This window comes from Anneissia japonica, unplaced genomic scaffold (genome assembly GCF_011630105.1).
Source record: "Anneissia japonica isolate Jap-2015-1 unplaced genomic scaffold, ASM1163010v1 scaffold2880_len34504_cov127, whole genome shotgun sequence".
Taxonomy (NCBI): Eukaryota; Metazoa; Echinodermata; class Crinoidea; order Comatulida; family Comatulidae; genus Anneissia; species Anneissia japonica.
Genome location: NW_022747532.1, coordinates 25,381 through 34,210, shown reverse-complemented (window position 1 = coordinate 34,210; position 8,830 = coordinate 25,381).

Sequence of the window (8,830 nt, the reverse complement as noted above, 5' to 3'; positions counted from 1 at the left end):
TAATATCATTATGATTTACTAAAGTAAAATAGTAATACCCCAGCCCTAAACATATTTTCAAATTTCAATTTTAATCTTCATGATGTGATTCTGTGGGGGCAGGAAGAATCTTAAAAAAAAAGGGGTGTGGGGTGGGGCTGTTTTTATCCTTCAGAAAACAAGGTGCCGGCAGCTTACACGTTTTATATATTCAACATCATGTCTCCAGAATAAGGATCTGCTGGCATTGGTGGCGCTATTTTTAAATTGAGGTATTACTGTATTTCTTTTACATCCAACACCAAGTATCTCACAAATACGGGATGGAATGATGCTTTGTAGACTTCATGAGAAAAACCTGTGATTGAACCCAGGACCTTTGGGATTGGAAGGTATGAATCTTAACCACCAAAACAATTCAGAGACAAATTAGTTGCACTATGTGGGTTTAGTACTAAAATTACCATTAGAAGTTCTATTGTAATTTTCATATTCTCAATTTCCACAGTGTATGAATCATGGATAGCGGCACACGTTAAAAGCTTATGAAAATATAACTGTAATTATTCCTGCTGTCGCTCGATGGCTTGAAAATTAAAAGTAGCCAGCAAAAAACTAGAAATAAACTCCAAGCTTATGAATAAATATTGTGGTTGATTTTTATATGACAGCTTACCCTGCAATTCTTGTGGGATAATCTGACTCATAAGATGTTTGACACTCCAACTGAAATTCAACGAAAATCTATTGACATTAATCACAATCATAATCATAATATTTAAGTTAGTAGAATATATCACCTATTTTTTGATAACCTAAAAATTCACAATGAATACTAAATTACAACTGAAGGATATTTATCCCAAGAAAATATGAATTAGCAAGAAAACTATTTGAGAAACTTTTGTAAACCAAATTTTTTTTAATGCATACAAAGAATGCAATGATACCTATAGCACTTATTCCATTAAGTAAATAATATATCTATTCAAAATTACCTGATGCCAATTAATTTTAACATCTGAATGGCAATTCAATTTTAAGATCTTATACTTTTCTTTTCGAATGACTAATTGATATGTATAATTTTGTTTTATTTTACAGTGTGTTTTATTTAATTGTATCTCATTTAATAGGTCTACAGTATATTATTTAGCTAAGGCATCCAATTATTACACTTCTATAAGTTAACAATAAAAATCATCATAGTCATATACTATACTGCATTTACAGGTCTTTAATTTATCTGTGTTTACCTTTATTTACAATTTGATTTAATTTCTTTTAATTTTTTTTTCTGGATGCACCAGCAGGTATCTGATGTGTGCCACTGATATAAAAGTGAATCCTATAAATATTGTATTGTATTTGTAGTGAATGTATTTAACTTATATAAAAAATATTTTTTTTATTTTTTAATAATGCTTCTTTAGAATTATGAGTCACAATAAACTTCGTAAAATTTTACAAAGAATGTAGAAGTACCGGTAAGTAAATAATCAAATAGTGGGCAAATGGTAAAGCTGTGGTTTCCAATCAAAAGAATATGAGTTTGTGTCTATTGATGATCAGTTGTGTCTTTGAGAAGTACTACAATCACGTTATGTTTCCCTGCTGAATTGACCTTTATGGGTTTGTGTGTATTGATGATCAGTTGTGTCTTTGAGAAGTACTACAATCACGTTATGTTTCCCTGCTGAATTGACCTTTATGGGTTTGTGTCTATTGATGATCAGTTGTGTCTTTGAGAAGTACTACAATCACGTTATGTTTCCCTGCTGAATTGACCTTTATGGGTTTGTGTCTATTGATGATCAGTTGTGTTTTTGAGAAGTACTACAATCATGTTATGTTTCCCTGCTAAATTGACCTTTCCGGAGTGTCAATTAAACTTAACAACTCACTATAAGAACAACGCTAGGAATACGCGCGCGTCTTACAAACATACGTGTTGTCCCACAAATGCACGTGTTCACGTATGTTTTAACACTGCCATCTTGTGGGACCTTAGCAACAAAATCAAAGGGGCGGAGCTTAGCGGAAAGGTTCATTTAGCCTTAAATCCAGCTGTTCAATTTTTTCCATTTGTGGTTTTCTAAAGTTTAAGACAGATGCAATATCTGCAATAAACACTCTCTTCTTTTGATCTTTATGATGTTGGATTGCTGGAACTGGTTTTGTCCATTATTCTATTGTGATTTTATTTTAACATACATTATACCAAATTTATTTAAATATTTTTTTATTGTTTAATTTCTTATTCAATTTTCGATTACAGTTTGCAATCACAATTCAAGACCACCTTTGGGACCTGAAAATTTGGGGTGGTCTCAGGGTTGGTCTCCAATTAGAGGGCTAGCTTTGTGTTTAAAAGGTTAAGGATTGTTATTTGGGCCTTTGGAAAAGTGGTCTCGAATTAGAGGGGTCTCAAATTGGAGGGTGCACTTTGCTTTTTAATTTAGCATTTTTATCATTATTTTTATTTTATTTAATTATTTCAATTGTTGATTAATAATTAATTGTCTTTATACATATTTTTATTCTGCTTTTTATGTAATGTTTTTAATTTAATTGTGTATTGTATTTTTACATATTTTGTATGTGCCTTTAAAATGTTCTAATTGTTTTGGTTGATTGATCATTATTTTTTGGTTGTTGTTTTATATATTTGTAAACACCAATTAAACTGTTTTTTTACAGAAATTTGAGATAACTAAACACTACTTTTATCTAGCTAATTGCATATTTTGCCACTTTACCTAAATTATTGGAGTTCCTAGTTTTGCTTTGAAATTTGCATATATTTGTACATTTGGCTACACTGTTTTCCTTGCTTCCCTTCCTGTCACTAATCCTGATTTCAGTTAAAAATAAAAGTTTATGTATTTCCAGTAGAGTGTGGTTGAATGTGAAAAGCTTAAAAGAAAAGCTTGACTTGGATTTATATTAAGCTATGACAAAAAAATACACTACAGTACCTGAACTTTACAAAAGTTCAAATTCACTGCATGGCCGGCTGACTTCATGTCACGCTTGATTGCTCTCACAAAGAAACTAGCCTATAAGGTCACATGACTAACGATAATCTCTGGAAAAACCCACTTCTATTTTCGTAGAGTCTGCACATCTACAGATTAACAGAGAATCAAAGGTAAATATTTTATTAATTTTTGTTGTTCGATTCAATAGATTCAATAAATAACTTAATGATTCAGATAAATTTGAAAATACTGCTAATCAAAATATAATTGTATCTGAGAGAAAATCCCTGCATATGAAAATATTCAGATTTGAAATATATTGCTAGAGCTATATCATAAAGCCTACTATATTAATTATTTTGTTTGATATTCATATTAAATATAAGTACATACATGCTATAAAATCAAGTATAAATCAAATACTTAAGTCTAGCCCCTGCAAAATAACTATATATTTAGAAAAAATAAATACAATGCAACATCCAAATGGTTTCACCTACCAAACCTAAATTTACATGAAGGTCATTCCGTGTCAAATCAACCAAATTTCAAAAAAGTTCCAGTATGACCCTCTCAGGCTCCATAAAAATGATCCACTATGTGAAAAACCAACACTTATAAAAAATTAGTGTTATAGGTTTTGTAGTTTCTGAGATATTGACTCCTCAAAAAAGGGGCATGGCCCTTCAAAATGCACAAACACAATTTCCTCCAACTTTGGAAGCTATTAACTCTGGATTGGTAATAGCTATCAAAGTCAAACTTGGTATTCAAACTTATATTCCATTATATTACACAAATATGGCATCAGATTAACTGTTATCCCTTCTTTTTTTAAGTTATCTGCACTCAAAATAGCCACTTTGTTTAACAACGCAATTTTTTTGTGATTTTCAATGTCACCTTGTATCCATATGAGTGAGTGTATACATCTTAAATTACAGATATATTATCTATGGGTAGTTGTCTCTAGCCACAAGCAAGCACAGGTTGATCAAATGAATTAAAATGGAATGGCATCCATTCAAAGTTGGGACCAGCCCTAAAAAAGTGAAAAAAGCTTATGTTTCCCATTAACGGTTCGTCATGTGGACATTTAAAATCTTTCTTAAAATTACACCAGTAAACCAGATATATTATATCTACTTATACACCAAATTTCAGCTTTGGTACTCAGCTCCTTCATGGTTAGATACTATGTTGAAAACTACACATATATTTTTAACATAATCGGAAATAACCAAATTTTTTAAGAGTTGGGTAATTCCATGCCATGGGATCATAGATTTTTAAAATGTTTTATACTGATAGTTTCATGTAAATTGAAATACCTGAAATTTTTAAACTCCAATTCCTGTTTGTTTTCCCGTAGTGGCAGTTTGATGTAAAAGGGGGGGCGTGGCACAAATTAGTGGACTGTGAAATTAACTTTGATTTTCGTATGCTAATATCTTTGGAAGTGCAGCGCCTATAACCTTCAGATTTTGTGGTGTAGGACATCTATTACTGCTGATTCCAAATCAGCAATCAGAAAAGTTAGCAGTGGTCGCTATAGGATATACCTCCTGGGGGGATAAACTGCCTGACAGGAGGAGGGGCCTTGAGCTCCTCAACCCAAGAGGAGAGTTTGGGAGGTGTCCTCCCTTTCAAATGAGTTTTTTATTAATTTTTAAATAGGGACATTTGGATGGTCAGAAATGGCACTTTCAGAAATGTGACAGACAATCGTTTCCTTGGGTAGTAGGCCTTTTTGTGTATTTTTCAGTCTTGCCTGGGGGCGGGGGTGGGGCTTGACCTGTCTGGTCGGAGCTTTTAATTCCCCTTACCTCCCCCCAGTTCACCACTAGAGAGGAGTTTGTAAAGCAAATAGCATCTAATGACAGATTACTCAAAGTGGTGCAAAAGTTTATATTAAAATTACCATAAATAATAACAATAATATTTAGACAGGTCTAAATGTGGTCTCTATGCACTCAAAAATAGTTATGTAGAGAACCAAAAAAAAAGACTGAATAAAATGCAAAGTAAAAACACAAAAAAACACCAAGCTAGCAACCAAACAATATAGTATGGCTATGGGGTTACATTATCAATGCCAACCAAGCAACTGTCTTGCTTCCTCCTAGTTAAGTCCAATAACATGTCGAGAAAGATGAGAGAGTTGGAGGAATAATTCGATCAATCGATTGTAAACTTTTTCTAAGGGGATCAAGTGAGAATCTAATTTCTAGGTAACTATTTTTGTGTAGCCAATATATTCCTTGCATAAGTCCTACTGTTTATTCTACCTCTGCATGCCACTTAAATCTTCACTATAAATACAAAATTATCATTGGCCACTACTCCCTAAAACTGGGCTTACATCGCCCTTGCGACTCGACTCAACTCAATTCAAGTGACTGCAACTGGCCGTCAACTAGTTGCCAATTGCGCTCATGTCGACTTTCACTCGCGATCGCGCAACTACAAGAAACTCAGTAGAATTAGTTACCGAGAGCGCTTATGTCACCGCTAACTAACGGCAACTACTAAAAACCGGTTACTAGGTAACCACTTTGTCGAGGAAAATCCGCGTTCACACCTAACTGAGAGAGCAGCTCAGCTCAGTTGGCTAATCTGGTGGCAGCCACTGCGTGTGCGCTAAACCGTGAAGATCTCTAGGTCGCCGGTTAAATTCCCATTGCTGCCTCTTCTCGTGTTTCAGCTAGAAGACTTTCGTAGGCTGTCCTTGGTGTTTACACCCAATAAATCTAATCCAATCCAATCCAATCCATTCCAAAGATAAACATGAATACACACTGCTGGCCACATCAAATTAACAAGGAAACTAGGTACGATTCAAAGAATAATTCAAATTAAAACCCTTATAAAATTGTTATTAATGTAAAGAGTAGACCTATGTTCCCATTTACTTAATTTAGAAGTAAATATTAGTTTTATAAATTGGATTATTAAGTTACAAATTAAATACTGTATATGAACTAATCGTGTAAATATTATGTTAGTATTATATCAGATTAATTTTTGTATATTTATTTAATGTACAAGAAGGCACATAAAAGAAGCAGCTTAGAATTATACCTCCATTCACTTTATCTTAATCTCAAATCAAGTTTTCTTAGAATAAACATTAAAAATTAAAATATTTTTTAGTTGTTTAGAAGTTAAAAACTGGCCTACCATCAGACTCACTTTTTATTAGAATATCATTGAAACTATAATGAAATGTGTACATTAGATGAACAGCTCAGAGAGCAGATTAGCTCAGTCGGCTAATCTGGTAGCAGTCACTGCGCTGTCTCTTATACACATCTAGATGTGTATAAGAGACAGGATTACAGACACTGAAGAGCCAGGAGAGTAAGCGAAAATGCCTTTGGAATTCTGGCAACAGTATTCCAGATTTATCAACGGAAAAATCAGCTACACAAAATGCAAAACAAACAGATAATATGCCAATACTTAATCGACTACCATTTGCTATAAATACCTTTACATTTAGAAATTTTATTATTATAATTGTATTATAGTTTATATCTAAAAAATCAATTGAATTTGTTTAACCTACTGTTACAAATAAAACATGTTGCACAGACTTCCCACAATTTCATAAATTAAGCTAGTCTAGATATACTGTACTAGTTATGGCTAAATATTTTCAATCAATCTGTTTCCGTGCTAATTAAAATTCAATTTCGCTAATCACATTAATATAGCCGATATTGCTAAGGATTTCTTTTTCCTACCCTGAAATCATGCTCTACTGATCTATAAATGATGTCTTATTAAAAAAAAATGTTTACTAAAAATTGCAAAAATGGCTAATGGTCAATTGTTGTGCATTTGTATAGGCTTCTTATTATGACTATAATAAGCACAATAATAGGCTATTAGGCTTCTTTTCAAGATAGCATAGTAATATACACCGTGCATGAATTTCAGAAAGCAAAATAAATTTAAAAAGGCTTGGTTTGTAGAGTTGTTTAGGTGATTTAATGCCAGTTAAATTGATACACTCCATGATACAGATTGATGTAAAAGTGGCCATACTTAATTGTTCAGTAGTACAAATTCACCAAATTTACAGCATTCATTTTGAAAAGAAGCAGGGGCAGATTTAGGGGGAAGGAGGGCCGGGCTGGCCCTGGGCCCCCCCCCCCCTTTTGGGAAGTAAATAAAGAAAAAAAAAAGGGAGGAAAAGAATGCCTTAAATGTTATGTTTAGGCGTCTAGAATACAAACAATTCGTGGGGGCATGCCCCTTGGACCCCCCTACGACATTTTTGTCTCAATCGGCCTAACTTTCGGTCCCTCTTCCGCCCCTCCCCCTTTTGGACATTTTTGGATCCGCCCCTGAGAAGCCCCCTCTTTACTTTGAAAAGTAGACTTGAAAAGAAGTGCATCCAAAGGTTAAAAAAAAAAACAAATTAAATAAATAATTTAAAAAAAGTAAAAACCCAGGGTTTCAATTCGAGGTTTTATGGTATTACAGAAGTCTTGTAAACACCAGTACATTTTACTTTACTTTACTTTCTTTCTTTATTGTATACGCAAAAAACAAACAACTGGTATACAATAGGAGCCAAGAAATAGACAAGTCTAATCGAGCTTGGCCCCTTTCTTAATTATCCCCCTCAGCCCCAATAAATAAAATAGAATAAAATAAATATATAAATAAAATAATGAAAATAAATAAATAGGCATCAATCTTCATACTCGGAATAAAGTAATTTTTTCAGTTTTGAAACCAATACATTCCTCGAGGTAGTCTCTCTTAACTTAACAGGTATTGTATTCCAGAGTTTAGCACCCATATAAGAAATTCTAAATTTACCTAAATTAGTTCTGCATTTTGATATGGCTAAATTATATTCGTAATTAAACCTTGTTGCATAACTATGACAAATATTTTCAAAATAATCAGATAAACTATGTGGTAATCTGTTATTAAATAAGTCTGATATAAAATTCAAAATATATAATTTATGAAGCTTAAATACGTCTAAAATGTTAAGTTTTTTAAATAAAGGTACAGAATGAGCCCTAAATTTAGAAAAAGTGATACATCTGGCACACATTTTTTGAGTGATTAATAAAGGTTTTAAATGCGATTCGTAGGTGCTGCCCCATACCTCAATACCAAAAATCAAGTTGGGTAGAATAAAAGAATTGTAAAGCATAACCAATGTTTCCTCAGGGACACAGTGCCGTAACTTAAATAAAAAACCAGCTCTCCTTTTTATTTTATTGTTTAAATCAGATATATGTTCTTTAAAACTAAGGTATTTATCGAGTTTAACGCCAACAAAATAAACAGATTTACATTCAGAAATTAAGCTTGTATTAATCCTAATGGAACCAAACGTTGTAACAACTTTATTTTTTGACTGAAAGATTATATAATTAGTTTTATCGGCATTTATTGTTAATTTATTGGCGTTGCACCACTCAATGACTTTTTTAAACTGACAATTAACCTCATTGAGATCTAATATATTCCCGGAAAATGATTTAAATAAGTTTGTATCGTCGGCAAACAACCTGAAATCAAAAAAATTTGAAGAGCTTGGTAAATCATTTATATAAATTAAAAACATAACTACTCCCAGTACTGATCCCTGAGGAACACCACAATGTATATGTAAATTATTTGAGACACACCCACCAGAGGAAACAAACTGAAACCTGTTGCTGAGATAATCAGAAATCCAAAATAGAGGGGGTCCCCTTACCCCGTAATGCTGTAACTTTGAAATTAAAATATCATGATTAATTGTGTCAAATGCTTTCTTAAAGTCAACAAAAATACCAAGGGCCACTTTTGAATTATCACATTGAAATAAAAGATTATTAACTAAATTAATTAACGAT